This window comes from Procambarus clarkii, chromosome 52, assembly GCF_040958095.1.
Source record: "Procambarus clarkii isolate CNS0578487 chromosome 52, FALCON_Pclarkii_2.0, whole genome shotgun sequence".
NCBI lineage: Eukaryota > Metazoa > Arthropoda > Malacostraca > Decapoda > Cambaridae > Procambarus > Procambarus clarkii.
In genome coordinates this window covers 29,568,802-29,585,476 of record NC_091201.1, presented here as the reverse complement: position 1 = coordinate 29,585,476, position 16,675 = coordinate 29,568,802, and positions in this window count along the sequence as shown.

Here is a 16,675-nt window from a genome sequence, read left to right as displayed (position 1 = left end):
AAGGGATGAGTGTTGAGGTGTTTCCGGGGCGTGTGTTGCAAATTCAACAGATGTGTACAAAGTACTCTTATCTACGATGAAATAACGATATATATATATATATATATATATATATATATATATATATATATATATATATATATATAAATATATATGTATGTATATAAATATATATATATATATATATATATATATATATATATATATATATATATAAATATATATATATATATAAATTCACAAAGTAAAAAAAAAAATCACTATTTTGTGGGTGGACGTCAGTAGAGAAACATGCAGTGTTCCTGAGGGTGGAGGCCAAGGTGTTGGTGAAGCAGGTGGGGACGCCAGCCCGTGTCTCAGCCCCTTCCCTTATCTCAATATTTAATATTTTGTCGAAGTTTTAATGAAGGTAGTTGCCTCTGACGCTGATCTAACTGGGGGGATGTGCTTGTCTGATCTCAGGATGGTCTGAGGCTGGTCTTGTATGGTCTAAGGATGGTCTTGTATGGTCTGAGGATGGTCTTGTATGGTCTAAGGATGGTCTTGTATGGTCTGACGATAGTCTTGCATGGTCTGAGGATGGTCTTGTATGGTCTGAGGATGGACTTGTATGGTCTGAGGATAGTCTTGTATGGTCTGAGGATGGTCTTGTATGGTCTGAGGATGGTCTTGTATGGTCTGAGGATGGTCTTGTATGGTCTAAGGATGTGCTTGTATGGTCTAAGGATGGTCTTGTATGGTCTGAGGATGGTCTTGTATGGTCAGAGGATGGTCTGAGGATGGTCTTATATGGTCTGAGGATGGGCTTATATGGTCTGAGGATGGACTTGTATGGTCTGAGGATGGTCTTGTATGGTCTGAGGATGGGCTTGTATGGACTGAGGATGGGCTTGTATGGTCTGAGGATGGACTTGTATGGTCTGAGGATGGACTTGTATGGTCTGAGGATGGTCTTGTATGGTCTGAGGATGGGCTTGTATGGTCTGAGGATGGGCTTGTATGGTCTGAGGATGGGCTTGTATGGTCTGAGGATGTTCTTGTATGGTCTGAGGATGGTCTTGTATGGTCAGAGGATGGGCTTGTATGGTCTGAGGATGGACTTGTTTGGTCTGAGGATGGTCTTGTATGGTCTGAGGATGGTCGTGTATGGTCTGAGGATGGTCTTGTATGGTCTGAGGATGGACTTGTATGGTCTGAGGATGGTCTTGTATGGTCTGAGGATGGACTTGTATGGTCTGAGGATGGGTTTGTATGGTCTGAGGATGGTCTTGAAGGTCTGAAGGTGGTCTTGTATGGTCTGAGGATGGTCTTGTATGGTCTGAGGATGGTCTTGTATGGCCTGAGGATGGTCTTGTATGGTCTGAGGATGGGCTTGTATGGTCTGAGGATGGTCTTGTATGGTCTGAGGATGGTCTTGTATGGTCTGAGGATGGGCTTATATGGTCTGAGGATGGACTTATATGGTCTGAGGATGGACTTGTATGGTCTGAGGATGGTCTTGTATGGTCTGAGGATGGTCTTGTATGGTCTGAGGATGGTCTTGTATGGTCTGAGAATGAGCTTATATGGTCTGAGGATGGGCTTGTATGGTCTGAGGATGTTCTTGTATGGTGTGAGGATGGGCTTGTATGGTCTGAGGATGGCCTTGTATGGTCTGAGGATGGGCTTGTATGGTCTGAGGATGTTCTTGTATGGTGTGAGGATGGACTTGTATGGTCTGAGGATGGCCTTGTATGGTCTGAGGATGGGCTTGTATGATGATTGGGGTGATGGGCTGTATGATGGGGGGGGGGATGGGCTGTATGATGGGGGGGGGATGGGCTGTATGATGGGGGGGTGGAGGTGTTTGGTCGCCGGATGGGCGTTTAATGCACCTTTATGATATGCTTTATATGTTACGTTGTTAGGCTAGGGCGGGGCAGCCAGTAGTATTATCACTAGCACCAGCTGGAGCATCAACAGGAACTGTAAATATCACCAGCACCAGCAGGAGCAACAAGACGAACTGTAAATATCACCAGCACCAGCAGGAGCAACAAGGTGAACTGTAAATATCACCAGCACCAGCTGGAGCAAGAAGAGGAACTGTAAATATCACCAGCACCAGCAGGAGCAACAAGAGGAACAGTAAATATCACCAGCACCAGCAACAAGAGGAACTGTAAATATCACCAGCACCAGCAGGAGCAACAAGAGGAACTGTAAATATCACCAGCACCAGCAGGAGCAACAAGAGGAACTGTAAATATCACCAGCACCAGCAGGAGCAACAACATGAACGTCACTGGCACAGGGCGGGAGAAACGTCACACAAGCACATTCCTCCATACGTTTTAATCAAACAAAATACAAGTATATGGTCTACCATATACGTTGTTCGCGTTCTCACGTGGATAATGTGTACTTAGAAGTACGTGAAGTGTGGATTCACTTAGCGATCAGTAGAGAAGTGTCAAGAAACTGAAGAATTGCGTTATGCGTTTCTCAGTTAATCTTGAGAGTGCGTTCACTTGCGTCATTGAGGTCTTCGGCTGTCTAAGCACGTGTTCTCAAGTTAATTGTGTTCATTAATTATTGTCAGCTGTTATTCTAGCTGTTATTGTGGGTTTTTTTAATACTGGTCGTGAATTGTTCTGTTATTATCGCGAGTTCTTTATTTTTTAGCGTTTGTTTGGCGTTGCTAGCGATATAGTTTGATTTATGTATAAATATTTTATGATTGTTTTATATATTGGAATTTTTATGTTCACTTCACCTAAATGAACGAGTGTTTGTTATTGTTTGATTGTAATGTAATTAATTAAGGTAAGGATGTTCATTAATTCTACCAGGGGGGATTCACACACACACACACACACACACACACACACACACACACACACACACACACACACACACACACACACACACACACACACACACACACACACACACACACACACACACACACACACACACACACACACACTCACACACACACACACACACACACACACACACACACACACACACACACACACACACACACACACACACAGAGACTAGTGTGTGTGTTCTGTTTTCAAGTACTTGGTGCATGTGTCCGTTAGTTCACATACACTAGTGGTGGTGGGCCTGTCTCTTAAGTGCGTGTGTCCGGCAGGTCTGGCACTCAGAGTGCGTGTGTCCGGCAGGTCTGGCACTCAGAGTGCGTGTGTCCGGCAGGTCTGGCACTCAGAGTGCGTGTGCGTTGGATGCGGAAGCCTGTGTGACTTTTAAGTGCAGGAGAATGTATGCACACGTTGGCACGCTTGTGTGGCACTTTTTCTAGTTCCACACACTGTTTTTATGTGGGGTAATCCCACACTGGAGAATGTGTGGAATGCGACACCAACGACGGTCGTTGGTGTCGCGTATGCCGCTGATGATATCGTGTCCATGTGTAGCTGTAGCATGATGGCTTCACGGTGGGACTTGGCTCTCTCTCTCTCTCTCTCTACGGCAGCTGCTTCATTTTCTGGCTCAGGCCGCCGTCTCGCCCTCGTCCGAAACCTCGCCACCTGGCATTTGTGTGGCCTGAAATCATGTAGTCATTTTTTTCAGACCACAGAGTTGTGAATCATGTGGTGTTTATCGTCGTGAATATAAACATTGGTGTAAGGTGGCGGACCTGTGGCTCAGGCGGTGACAACCACTGGTAAGGTAGTCGCTGTGGCGAGGCTTGTGGTGCTCCGCTCGTTACTACCCTACCGTGGGGGGGGGGGATGATTGATTGATGAAGATTAAGCCTCCCAAAAGGTGGCACGGGCATGAATAGCCCGGAATTTGTGGCCCTTTTGAGCCATTACCAGTATCAAGAGCTGATACTGGAGATCTGTGGAGGTGCGACTGCACCCTGCGTGACGGGAGATGTCTCCCGTGTGGGGGGGGGGGGGGAGGTTATCATTCATGGGTGTGGGTCAGTCATGTGAGGTGGGACCGTTAGTGTGTGGCGGCCAGGCAGGTGTGTGACGACAGCTACTGGCTTGCTCAACCTCTCGCTAAGCCGGACACCTGGCTTACCTTAACACATTCCTACCACAGATCCCTCGCTCAGCTGACCACCTCCCTCCACGCTTGTCCAGGTTAGTTATCTCGCTTAGAGTTATAGTTCGTGTTGAAGGGTTCAGAGATGAAATGTTTGGGTTGTTATTGGGGGTTGTGGGTGAGGGGGTAGTGGGGCGGGGAAGGGGGGGGGACGTGCGGCTGTGTGGGAGCCATGGGTGATGGGGGGGGAGGAAGGGGGGGGGCGTGTAGTAATGAGTGTGGCAGCGGGGACATCACACCTGCCCACTCCTCATGCCACTATATACAAAAAATGGAGAGACATGATCACCACATACAAAATACTGAGAGACTAATCAGAGGCGACAGTTGAAACATTTAGCGCAACATGCCCTACAGAAACATTATAAATAATGTTTCGGCATGAGAATAACGAAGGATTGGAGTGCGGCACCAAAGAAGGTGGTCGAGGTAAACCCAGGCACATGTCCAGGTGTATAGAGTCCAACACGACCAAGAACCAGGAGTCAGATTCACGAAAACACTTACGCAAGCACTTAATCTTTCCTCAATCTTTGACGGCTTTGGTTACATTTATTAAACAGTATACAAGCATGAAAACTTCTCATTCAACTGTTGTTTTTGTTATAAACAGCTTCCTGGTGCTTCGGAGCTTATTAACTGTTTAATAATTGGAAACAAAGCTGCCAAAGATTGAGAAAAGATGTACAGGTTCGTAAGTGTTTGCGTAAGTGCTTTCGTGAATTTGGCCCTTGTATTTAGTCGATTTAGTGTTGAGAGGTAGGACCCAAGAGCTTAAGCCCCCTCTACCCCCCCACCCCGCGCTTACAATAGTGGCTACAGTACTTACAGTAACGACGAGGACCTTCCTACATATATTGGCGTAAATGGACAATTAGAAAGTAGAAACTGGTACTGTTGAATTTGGACCAACTGGAAATGTTTTTGCACTGATGTTGCAAAGAACATTTAACCTAACCTAACCTAACCTAACCTATCCTAACCTTCCTAACCTAACCTAACCTAACCTATCCTAACCTAACCTAACCTAACCTATCCTAACCTAACCTAACCTAACCTAACCTATCCTAACCTAACCTAACCTAACCTAACCTATCCTAACCTAACCTAACCTATCCTAACCTATCCTAACCTAACCTAACCTAACCTAACCTATCCTAACCTTCCTAACCTAACCTAACCTATCCTAACCTAACCTAACCTAACCTATCCTAACCTAACCTAACCTAACCTAACCTATCCTAACCTAACCTAACCTAACCTAACCTAACCTAACCTATCCTAACCTAACCTAACCTAACCTAACCTTCCTAAGCCTAATACACGGTCTGCGACCTAATTTAGTACATAAATTTGCTATACTAGGCTTAGGAATATTTCAGTTTGGTTTTTAGCTTTATTTTTGTCGGACTATAAATTGAATAGTACCCAAGTCTACTATCTAATTGTCCATTACGTGTAAGAATGTACATAGTTACGAAATGTACTATCTAAACATGAGGATGGGTTGATAGTGGATATATAATATAAAATATACATATATATATATACACCAAAGAGATATACACCGCATCTCTGTGTATACAATACACAGAGCGTTTAATTTAGTCCTGGACAATGTCCAGGACTAAATTATACTTGCTGATTGGTCAATAAGCTTTTGTGGCAGCCTTAATAACTCTCAAGAGGTTGATTTGGGGCAGGAAGGGGGGGGGGGCGGGGGGTGCTAGCGCCCTACACCTCCCCCCTATCCCCCCCACCCCCCCATGAGCCTCACTGACTGACCCAGGTCACTAACCAGGTCACAGGTCACTGAGAAGTGATCACTCCGTGCGAGGGAGGGACGAGGAGGAGAGGCCGTGGTATATCCTCAAGGTATGGGTTATACCAGCATTTGGTATACATGTGTTTTGGTGGTATATCCACTCCGTATGTGTGCTATACCAACGGTTATGTTGTCTCAGGGTGTGTGTGTGTGTGTTTACTACTAGTTGTGTTTACTAGTTGTGTTTTTTGCGGGGGTTGAGCTTTGCTCTTTCGGCCCGCCTCTCAACTGTCAATCAACTGTTTACTAACTTTTTTTTTTTCCCACACCACACACACACACACACCCCAGGAAGCAGCCCGTGACAGCTGACTAACTCCCAGGTACCTATTTACTGCTAGGTAACAGGGGCACTTAGGGTGAAAGAAACTTTGCCCATTTGTTTCTGCCTCGTGCGGGAATCGAACCCGCGCCACAGAATTACGAGTCCTGCGCGCTATCCACCAGGCTACGAGGCCCCCAAACATAACATAACCACACAACATAACTGCCATACACTGGACATATAACATCCTGTATAGTTAACATTCCTAACCATACTAATAATAACAACAATGTTATTGTTGTGTGTGTGTGTGTGTGTGTGTGTGTGTGTGTGTGCGTGTGTGTGTTATATCCGCGTAATGTATGTTTGGTTCATGTGTTGTGTTAGCATACCCACATGGTTTATGTTTTTGTTCGTATGTTGTGCTAGTATACCCACATTGTGTATGTTTCGTTCATATGTTTGTGTATGAACATACCCACATGGTGTATTATGTCGACATGTAAATATATAAATATACACCCACAACAGACATTATATCGCCCAGTATACCACCCCGACATGACACGCTGCGGGCCACACAACATAACTGCCATACACTGGACATATAACATCCTGTATAGTTAACATTCCTAACCATACTAATAATAACAACAATTCCTTCCACATCAAAAGTGCTGCTGCTGGTTATAACGGGGTCCCGCATAATGAGCGACCCCCACTGTATCGAGGATACATGTGATTAAAAAAAAAAAATCCAATTAGCGAGGTCTGGTGATGCGGACAGTGATACCAGACGCGCGACAACAACAATATTTGGAATGTGACTTTGAGTAATATAGCAACACATGGCCGGAGGCCGGGCCTGGCAACACTGTTTTGACGTAATTCCCTTGTTTTTTAATATATGATTAAGAGATGGTAGTTTGCGAGGCATATAGTCATTTTGGTATCTTTTTTTAATGAATTGTTGTAAGAAAAATGGCGTTTGTTTATAAGAATTTGGTGTAAAGTGAAACTTAGACGCGTGTTTAAGTATTTTTTAGGCTCGTGGTGCCTAGTTTGTTCCGACTCTCACTCTTGTAGGAGAAAAAATAAAACGGAAAAGGTAGTTGAAGACGCGAGAGATCAATAACTGCCGCGAATTCATTCAGTCGCGACAGGTGAAGTGGGTCACTAACGGAGATGGTTGGTGTCAGTGTAAAATATTCGGCCAGCGGTGGAGGAAATTGGGTGGAAGTGGAGTTGCTTGAGCAGCGGTGGCTGAGAAAGTGGCGCCAACCGGAACCTTGGCGGGCGGGCGGGGCTGCCACACGCCGCCACGCCATCAACCTTTGTTAAAAAAGAGTGTCACAATTCATTCATCAGTTCCTGTATCAGTCATTAGCCACGCCACCCAGGTGTGCCTTACTGCCACCACCACCACCACCACCACCACCAGGTGCTGCTGGTGGTGGCCGTCGATCCTGCCACCAACACTTCCCTACCACCAGCTACACTACCCGTTATTTATTTATTTATTTATTTATTTATTTATTTATTTATTTATTTATTTATTTATTTATGTTTTTATATATATTTTTTATTTATTTATTAGAAGGTACATTGGGTTGTGAGAGTACATAATATATTGTTCTTACGTTCTTGCAAAACTACTAATACGCATAGCGTTTTGGTTATTTTGTAATGCCATTCTTAGTTCCTCTTATGTCTGTGTGTGTAATTACCTAAGTGTAGTTACAGGATGAGAGCTATGCTCGTGGTGTCCCGTCTTCCCAGCACTCTTTGTTGTATAACGCTTTGAAACTACCGACGGTCTTGGCCTCCACCACCTTCTTTATTAGAGTTTTGTAATTCCTTTCCACGTAATTTGTAAGTTGTGTGTGGTCTAGTTTCTCCGATATCACATTCCCTAACATGGCATTTATTCACATTGAACTCCATTTGCCACTTGTCGCTCCAAGCACATATTTTATCCAGATCAATTTGAAGGGCATTACAATCGTTGGCGTCTCCTATCTTCCCCAGTATTTTAGCATCATCCGCAAACATGTTCATATAATTCTGTGTTCCTTCTGGTAGATGGTTTATGTAGACGATGAACATTACTGGTGCCAGAACTGAACCCTGTGGTACTCCGCTAGTAACACTCCTCCAGTCACATACATTGTCTCGGATTACTGTCCTCATCTGTCTGTCAGTTAGAAAAATTTCAACCATGTCAGAAGTCTCCCTGTCACCCCTCCAGCATGTTCCAGTTTCCAGAACAGCCTCTTGTGTGGGACTCTGTCAAAAGTCTTTTTTTTAAGTCCAGATAGACAGATGGACAGTCAACCCAACCAGCTCTTTCCTGTAGTATCTCTGTGGCTCTGTCATAAAAACTACGAACATTTGCTACACAGGATCTTCCTGTTCGAAAGCCACAATGTTTGTCCGTTATTGTGTCATTACTCTCTAGGTGTTTAACCTATTTGGCTTTAACTATTGTTTCTAGTGTTGTGACTACCACGGTTGTTAATGACACGAGTCTATAATTTAGAGATTCCTCTCGACTACCATTGTTATAGACTGGTACTATGTTTGCCTTTTTCCATATATCTGCTGAGATTGCTGTGCACAAGGACGTCTGGAATATTAATTGGAGTGGAATGCTCAGCTCAGTTGCACATTCTCGCAGCACCCAAGGTGAAACTCCATCAGGTCCAATCACTTTACTTCTTCCTAACCCCATGAATATTTTTTCCACTTCGTCTTGCGATGCCTCTATGTATTCTATGGTGTGCTCTAGAATTGGTATTTAGTAAGGCTCTCTGAAATCCTCATTCTGTACAAACACACTTTGGAACTGTTCATTTAGCATTTCACACATTTCTTTTTCATTCTCAGTAGTCCGGTTCCCCGTTCTCAATCCCTGGATTTAATCCTTTACATGCAACTTTCTTTTAATGAATTTATAGAAAAGGTCTGGGGATCTGCTTTATATTTGTCCGCTATACTTTGTTCAAAGTTCCTCTCTCTCTCTCTCTCTCTCTCTCTCTCTCTCTCTCTCTCTCTCTCTCTCTCTCTCTCTCTCTCTCTCTCTCTCTCTCTCTCTCTCTCTCTCTCTCTCTCTCTCTCTCTCCTTCCTCACTATTGCGTAATTGTTGCTTGTTGGCTTGTTGTGCTGGTATGATTGCGGGTTAGGCCTCTTCCGGTATTGAACCCACTTTTGTGTGTGTGTGTGTACTCGCCTAGTTGTATTCACCTAGTTGTGCTTGCAGGGGTTGAGATTTGGCTCTTTGGTCCCGCCTCTCTACCGTCAATCAATTGGTGTACAGATTCTTGAGCCTACTGGGCTTTATCAAATTCCATTTGAAACTATGTATGGAGTCAGCCTCCACCACATCATTTCCTAGTGCATTCCATTTATTAACTACTCTGACACTGAAATCATTCTTTCTAATGTCTCTATGGCTCATCTGGGTACTAAGTTTCCACCTGTGTCCCCTTGTTCGTGTCCCACCCGTGCTGAAGAGTTTCTTTGTCCGCCCTGTCAATTCCCCTGAGAATTGTGTAGGTGGTTATCATGTCTCCCCCTTACTCTTCTGTTTTCCAGGGATGCGAGGTTCAGCTCCCTTAGCGTTTCCTCGTAGCTCATACCTCTCAGTTCTGGGACTAGTCTGGTGGCATACCTCCGAATCTTTTCTAATTTTGTCTTGTGTTTAACTAGCTATGGACTCCAGGCTGGAGTTGCATACTCCAGGATTGGTCTGACATAAGTGGTATACAGGGTCCTGAACGATTCCTTTACACAAGTGTCTAAGGGAGTTCTTATGTTGGCCAATCTAGCATATGCCGCTGATGATATCCTTTTGTTGTGGGCTTCTGGGGACAGGTTCGGTGTGATGTCAACCCCAAGATCTTTATATCTATTTGACTCTTGCAGGATTTCACCTCCTAGATGGTACCTTGTGTTCAACCTCCTGCTCCCTTCGCTTAATTTCATTACACTTTCCTGAGTTAAACTTTAGTAGCCATTTCCTAGACCATTCCTTCAGTTTGTCCATTTCATCCAGTAGTCTCTATCTTCATCTGTTCTGTCTTGATTCTTCTCATAATTTTTGCATCATCAGCGAACATTGATAGGAACGAGTTTATACCCTCTGGGAGATTGGTTATATATATCAGAAACAGGATGGGTCCAAGTACTGAGCCCTGTGGGACTCCGCTGGTGACATCTCGCCACTTTGATGTCTTCCCCCCGTCACCGTTACTCGCTGTTTCCTGTTGCTTAGGTACTCCCTTATGCACTGGAGCACCTTACCATTTACTCCTGTCTGTTGCTCCAACTTTTGTAACAGCCTTTTATGAGGTACTGTGTCAAAGGCTTTCCGACAAAGAAAATGCAGTCTGCCCACCCTTTTCTTTCTAACTTAATTTTTGTTGGTTGGTCATAGAATTCTATTAAGCCAGTGAGACACGATTTACAACCTCTGAACCCATGCTGGTGGTGTGCAAGAAAGCTATTTCCCTCCAGATGTTCTACGAGCCTTTTTCCTGACGATCTTCTGTACTCACCTAGTTGTACTTACCTAGTTGTGTTTGCGGGGGTTGAGCTCTGGCTCTTTGGTCCCGCCTCTCAATCGTCAATCAACAGGTGACAGATACACAAAGATATACAGAGATACACAGTCGTGCATACACACGACTCTGTGTGTGTGTGTATGTTTTTTTTGTGTGTGTGTACGTGCGCGCGCTATTTATGGAATTATGTTTCAGAGTGAGGTATTGTGTTGATAGCTTTGTGTAGAAAATTACTGTTCTTAATAGTTACGTGTTTCTTATCATGAGCTTTGTTTAGGAAGGCGTCGGGTGAGGGGCGGCAGGACTCTTGTGCCAATTTTTAGGAAGATCTGAGAATATTAACTCCAGAGGAAGCTGGAAGCAGGTAATTAAATTGTATCTTCATAATTAGGAGGGATTAATATTGATGCTTGTGAAGTCGTGACTAGCTGTGTGTGTGTGTGTGTGTGTGTGTGTGTGTGTGTGTGTGTGTGTGTGTGTGTGTGTGTGTGTGTGTGTGTGTGTGTGTGTGTGAGAGGAATATATGTAGTAAATTTAATAAGAGGAAAAATAGATAGACGGGATCCCAGGAACCAATAGCTCGATTCTGCAGACACACATAATAAATACAAATATACAAGACAAGCGCGCGAATAACCCGGCTTAATGTCAGCACTGTGGAGAAATGCCCGACAGACCACTGGAACATTACCTAACACAGTGCACAGTTACAAACCCATTAAGATTTCAACTTAGATTCAACAGAGCAGAAGTTGTTAAACACATGGGACAAAATCTTACTGAAGCGACCATACGAGTCATAAATACTCATACTCCGCCCAGTAACACAAACAAGCAACACTTAGTGGGCCAGCCAGAGGCTTAGGGCCTGCGCAGGAATATCCCTGCGAAAAAAAAACGCTTAAAAGCAGATGTTTGACCGTACAGGCAGAACTACGGCAGTATAAACCATTAATTCCCCATTTTGAACAAGTGCCCTTAACGCAGTAATTTGGAATTTCTATGTTGTTAAAAGAAAGAGAATGAGAGAGAGAGTGAGTGAGAGTTGAGAAGTCCCCGATAGCAGGTGAGGGACGCTGGAGTCGTCACCGAAGGATTCGAACACGGTCTTGCCGCCCCGCCACCGCCCGCGCCATACGACCCGCCCTCCTACTAGAACGTCACATTCTGACGTTTACATAAGGCCATCAACTGTCGTACTAGAGGATGGTAGCGGCTCGCGAAATTGACGTACTGTCCCATTTTTTGTGTTGGGTCCTCTGGTAGGTTAGGATAAGGAGACTTTAGTACGACATTTTCTTGAAATTAGGAAACCTTAGGAGGACGAAAAAGGCTGGTGGCGGCGGCTGGTGGATGGTTACTTTCGCTCTGCTCGACTTTGCAGAGCAGAGCACACGTTTCTGTGGTGAAGGACTGGGTAGTGGTGGTGAAGGACTGGGTGGTGGTGGTGAAGGACTGGGTAGTGGTGGTGAAGGACTGGGTGGTGGTGGTGAAGAACTGGGTAGTGGTGGTGAAGGGCCGTGGCGTGGATGCAGTCTGAGGCTACTGGAGGCTACCTGGCATTTGAGAGAAAGTTTGTGTGAATGTGCTCTGGGTGAACTGGGATGAAGGGCTTGCGTGGTGGCCGTGTGTGAACTAGCCTTCATATTCTCACCAACGTCAGCCCACACGGCCCACCAACAGCTGTCTAGCTCTGTCTTTCTGCAGCCTCATAATTCGAGTCATATTTCAGGTTGAAGCTGCTTGAAAAATTTTGCTCGGAATTTTCGTCTTGTAGCGCGAGCTCGACTTAGAACTGTGATGCTTGTGGCTGATTGGTCGCTGGGGACGACTGGTTTATTGTGCACCCCATACTGGTCCTGTGAGTGGTAGTTTATTGTGCACCCCATACTGGTCCTGTGAGTGGTAGTTTATTGTGCACCCCATACTGGTCCTGTGAGTGGTAGTTTATTGTGCACCCCATACTGGTCCTGTGAGTGGTAGTTTGTGCACCCCATACTGGTCCTGTGAGTGGTAGTTTGTGCACCCCATACTGGTCCTGTGAGTGGTAGTTTGTGCACCCCATACTGGTCCTGTGAGTGGTAGTTTATTGTGCACCCCATACTGGTCCTGTGAGTGGTAGTTTATTGTGCACCCCATACTGGTCCTGTGAGTGGTAGTTTATTATGCACCCCATACTGGTCCTGTGAGTGGTAGTTTGTGCACCCCATACTGGTCCTGTGAGTGGTAGTTTATTGTGCACCCCATACTGGTCCTGTGAGTGGTAGTTTATTGTGCACCCCATACTGGTCCTGTGAGTGGTAGTTTATTGTGCACCCCATACTGGTCCTGTGAGTGGTAGTTTATTGTGCACCCCATACTGGTCCTGTGAGTGGTAGTTTATTGTGCACCCCATACTGGTCCTGTGAGTGGTAGTTTATTGTGCACCCCATACTGGTCCTGTGAGTGGTAGTTTATTGTGCACCCCATACTGGTCCTGTGAGTGGTAGTTTATTGTGCACCCCATACTGGTCCTGTGAGTGGTAGTTTATTGTGCACCCCATACTGGTCCTGTGAGTGGTAGTTTATTGTGCACCCCATACTGGTCCTGTGAGTGGTAGTTTATTGTGCACCCCATACTGGTCCTGTGAGTGGTAGTTTATTGTGCACCCCATACTGGTCCTGTGAGTGGTAGTTTATTGTGCACCCCATACTGGTCCTGTGAGTGGTAGTTTATTGTGCACCCCATATTGGTCCTGTGAGCGGTAGTTTATTGTGCACCCCATACTGGTCCTGTGAGTGGTAGTTTATTGTGCACCCCATACTGGTCCTGTGAGTGATAGTTTATTGTGCACCCCATACTGGTCCTGTGAGTGGTAGTTTATTGTGCACCCCATACTGGTCCTGTGAGTGGTAGTTTATTGTGCACCCCATACTGGTCCTGTGAGTGGTAGTTTATTGTGCACCCCATACTGGTCCTGTGAGTGGTAGTTTATTGTGCACCCCATACTGGTCCTGTGAGTGGTAGTTTATTGTGCACCCCATACTGGTCCTGTGAGTGGTAGTTTATTGTGCACCCCATACTGTTCCTGTGAGTGGTAGTTTATTGTGCACCCCATACTGGTCCTGTGAGTGGTAGTTTATTGTGCACCCCATACTGGTCCTGTGAGTGGTAGTTTGTGCACCCCATACTGGTCCTGTGAGTGGTAGTTTATTGTGCACCCCATACTGGTCCTGTGAGTGATAGTTTATTGTGCACCCCATACTGGTCCTGTGAGTGGTAGTTTATTGTGCACCCCATACTGGTCCTGTGAGTGGTAGTTTATTGTGCACCCCATACTGATCCTGTGAGTGGTAGTTTATTGTGCACCCCATACTGGTCCTGTGAGTGGTAGTTTATTGTGCACCCCATACTGGTCCTGTGAGTGGTAGTTTATTGTGCACCCCATACTGGTCCTGTGAGTGGTAGTTTATTGTGCACCCCACACTGGTCCTGTGAGTGGTAGTTTGTGCACCCCATATTGGTCCTGTGAGCGGTAGTTTATTGTGTACCCCATATTGGTCCTGTGAGACCAATATGGCAGAATATGACAGGCAGAACTACGAACCTAGTTCGTAGTTCTGCTGAACGAAGTATGAGGTATGCACCCCATACTTCTGAGTATGGGGTGCAGAAAGAGACCACTCCCAGGTCTCTTTCTCGCATCGTCACAGGTAGGCAGTTCCCCTTCATTGTGTACTGTCCCTTTGGTCTCCTATCACCTAGTCCCATTTCCATAACTTTACATTTACTCGTGTTGAACTCCAGTAGCCATTTCTCTGACCATCTCTACAATCTGTTCAGGTCCTCTTGGAGGATCCTGCAATCCTCATCTGTCACAACTCTTCTCATCAACTTTGCGTCATCCGCGAACATCGACATGTAGGACTCTACTCCTGTAAACATGTCGTTAACATATACTGGAAATAGAATTGGTCCCAGCACTGATCCTCGAGGTACTCAACTCGTTACTGTTCGCCAGTCCGACTTCTCACCCCCCCCTTACCATAACTCTTTGGCTCCTTCCTGTTAGGTAGTTCCTTATCCATGCTAGGACCTTTCCCCTCACCCCCGCCTGCCTCTCAAGTTTGAACAGCAGTCTCATGTGCGGTACTGTATCAAACGGTACTATGCGGTGTGTGTGTGTGTGTGTGTGTGTGTGTGTGTGTGTGTGTGTGTGTGTGTGTGTACTCAGATACTTAAAAGTGTGGCACTGGGACTAATAATCTGCGGGGTCTTACAGTAGTGTTGATGTGACCTTAACCCAGCTACCAAGACCCCCCCTCCCCCTCCCCCCCCACACCCCCTCCTCCCCTCTTCCTCCCCCCCCCCCCCACACCCCCTCCTGCTCGTCCCCCCTCCTCTAGTTTCATATGTCGCTACACACACAAATCACAATAGTGTGATGCATCAAATGAACAAATCCACAAGGGCCGTGACGAGGGTTCGAACCTGCGTCCGAGAGGATCCCAGACGTAGGTTCGAACCCTGGTCACGGGCCCCCTTGTGGATTTGTTCCATATGTCACCTTCCCGCTGACACTCGGCCCTTCCCCTCCCCCTTCCTTTCCCTTTCCCACTGCAACACTGCCCGTTTCACTGTTGCCCTTGTACTGCACTGCAACACTGCTCCCCCCCCCACCACCACTCCCCCCCTCCCCCCAGCTCTCTGCCACTACCCCCGCCCACTTTCACAACTCCCCCTCCCCCCCCCCCCACACACACTATTCAGTCCAGTTCTCCCCCACTGTTTTCACACAGCCCACTGCACACACAACCCTCTCCGGGGGCCTCGTGGCTGAGTGGACACCACTTGGGGGTCGTATAGTCCTAACAACTCGGGTTCGATTCCCAGCAGAGGCGGAAACAAATGGCCAGAGTTTCTTTCACCTGGTGGTGATGCAGGAAGTGTTGGTGACAGTCTGGTAGTGCAGGTGGTAGTTGTGGTGGTGGTGGTGGTGGTGGTGACGGTGGGGGCCAACAGTGGAAGTTAGTGGTGGAGGCGCGTTAATACGTGGAGGTTGTGGTGGTGGGGGGGGGTGTGGAGGGCGACACCGCCACCATCTTCACGGGAACAAGAGGACCTCCCCCCCCACCTCCACGGTCACTGTGTGCGTGCTGGCCTCTGTACGTGAGCTCTCTGTTCACCTGTACGTGATTTCCTTTGTGTGTAGGTATGTAACACGCCCCCATGATATATCTGTCTCTCTCTGTCTCTCTGTCTCTCTGTCTCTCTGTCTCTCTGTCTCTCTGTCTCTCTGTCTCTCTCTGTCTCTCTGTCTCTCTCTGTCTCTCTCTCTCTCTCTCTCTCTCTGTCTCTCTGTCTCTCTCTCTGTCTCTCTCTGTCTCTCTCTCTCTCTCTCTCTCTCTCTCTCTCTCTCTCTCTCTCTCTCTCTCTCTCTCTCTCTGTCTCTCTGTCTCTCTCTCTGTCTCTGTCTCTCTCTGTCTCTCTCTGTCTCTCTCTCTGTCTCTCTCTGTCTCTCTCTCTGTCTCTCTCTCTGTCTCTCTCTGTCTCTCTCTGTCTCTCTGTCTCTCTCTCTCTCTCTCTGTCTCTCTGTCTCTCTGTCTCTGTCTCTCTCTGTCTCTCTCTCTGTCTCTCTCTCTGTCTCTCTCTCTGTCTCTCTCTGTCTCTCTCTGTCTCTCTCTGTCTCTCTGTCTCTCTCTCTCTCTGTCTCTCTCTGTCTCTCTGTCTCTCTGTCTCTCTCTGTCTCTCTCTCTCTCTCTGTCTCTCTCTCTCTCTGTCTCTCTGTCTCTCTCTCCCCCTCTCCCCCCTCTCCCCCCCCCTTCCTTCCCCCCCCCTTTTTTCTGTACACAGGTGTGAACAGAACTCTTAATCTTAGTAAGCTTTGAAGTTTTCTCTTCCATCAACACATTTTAAGCCTTACTTTACCAGTTATTCCTGGAACACAATCTGCCAATCGGTTTACAACCAGATCCCC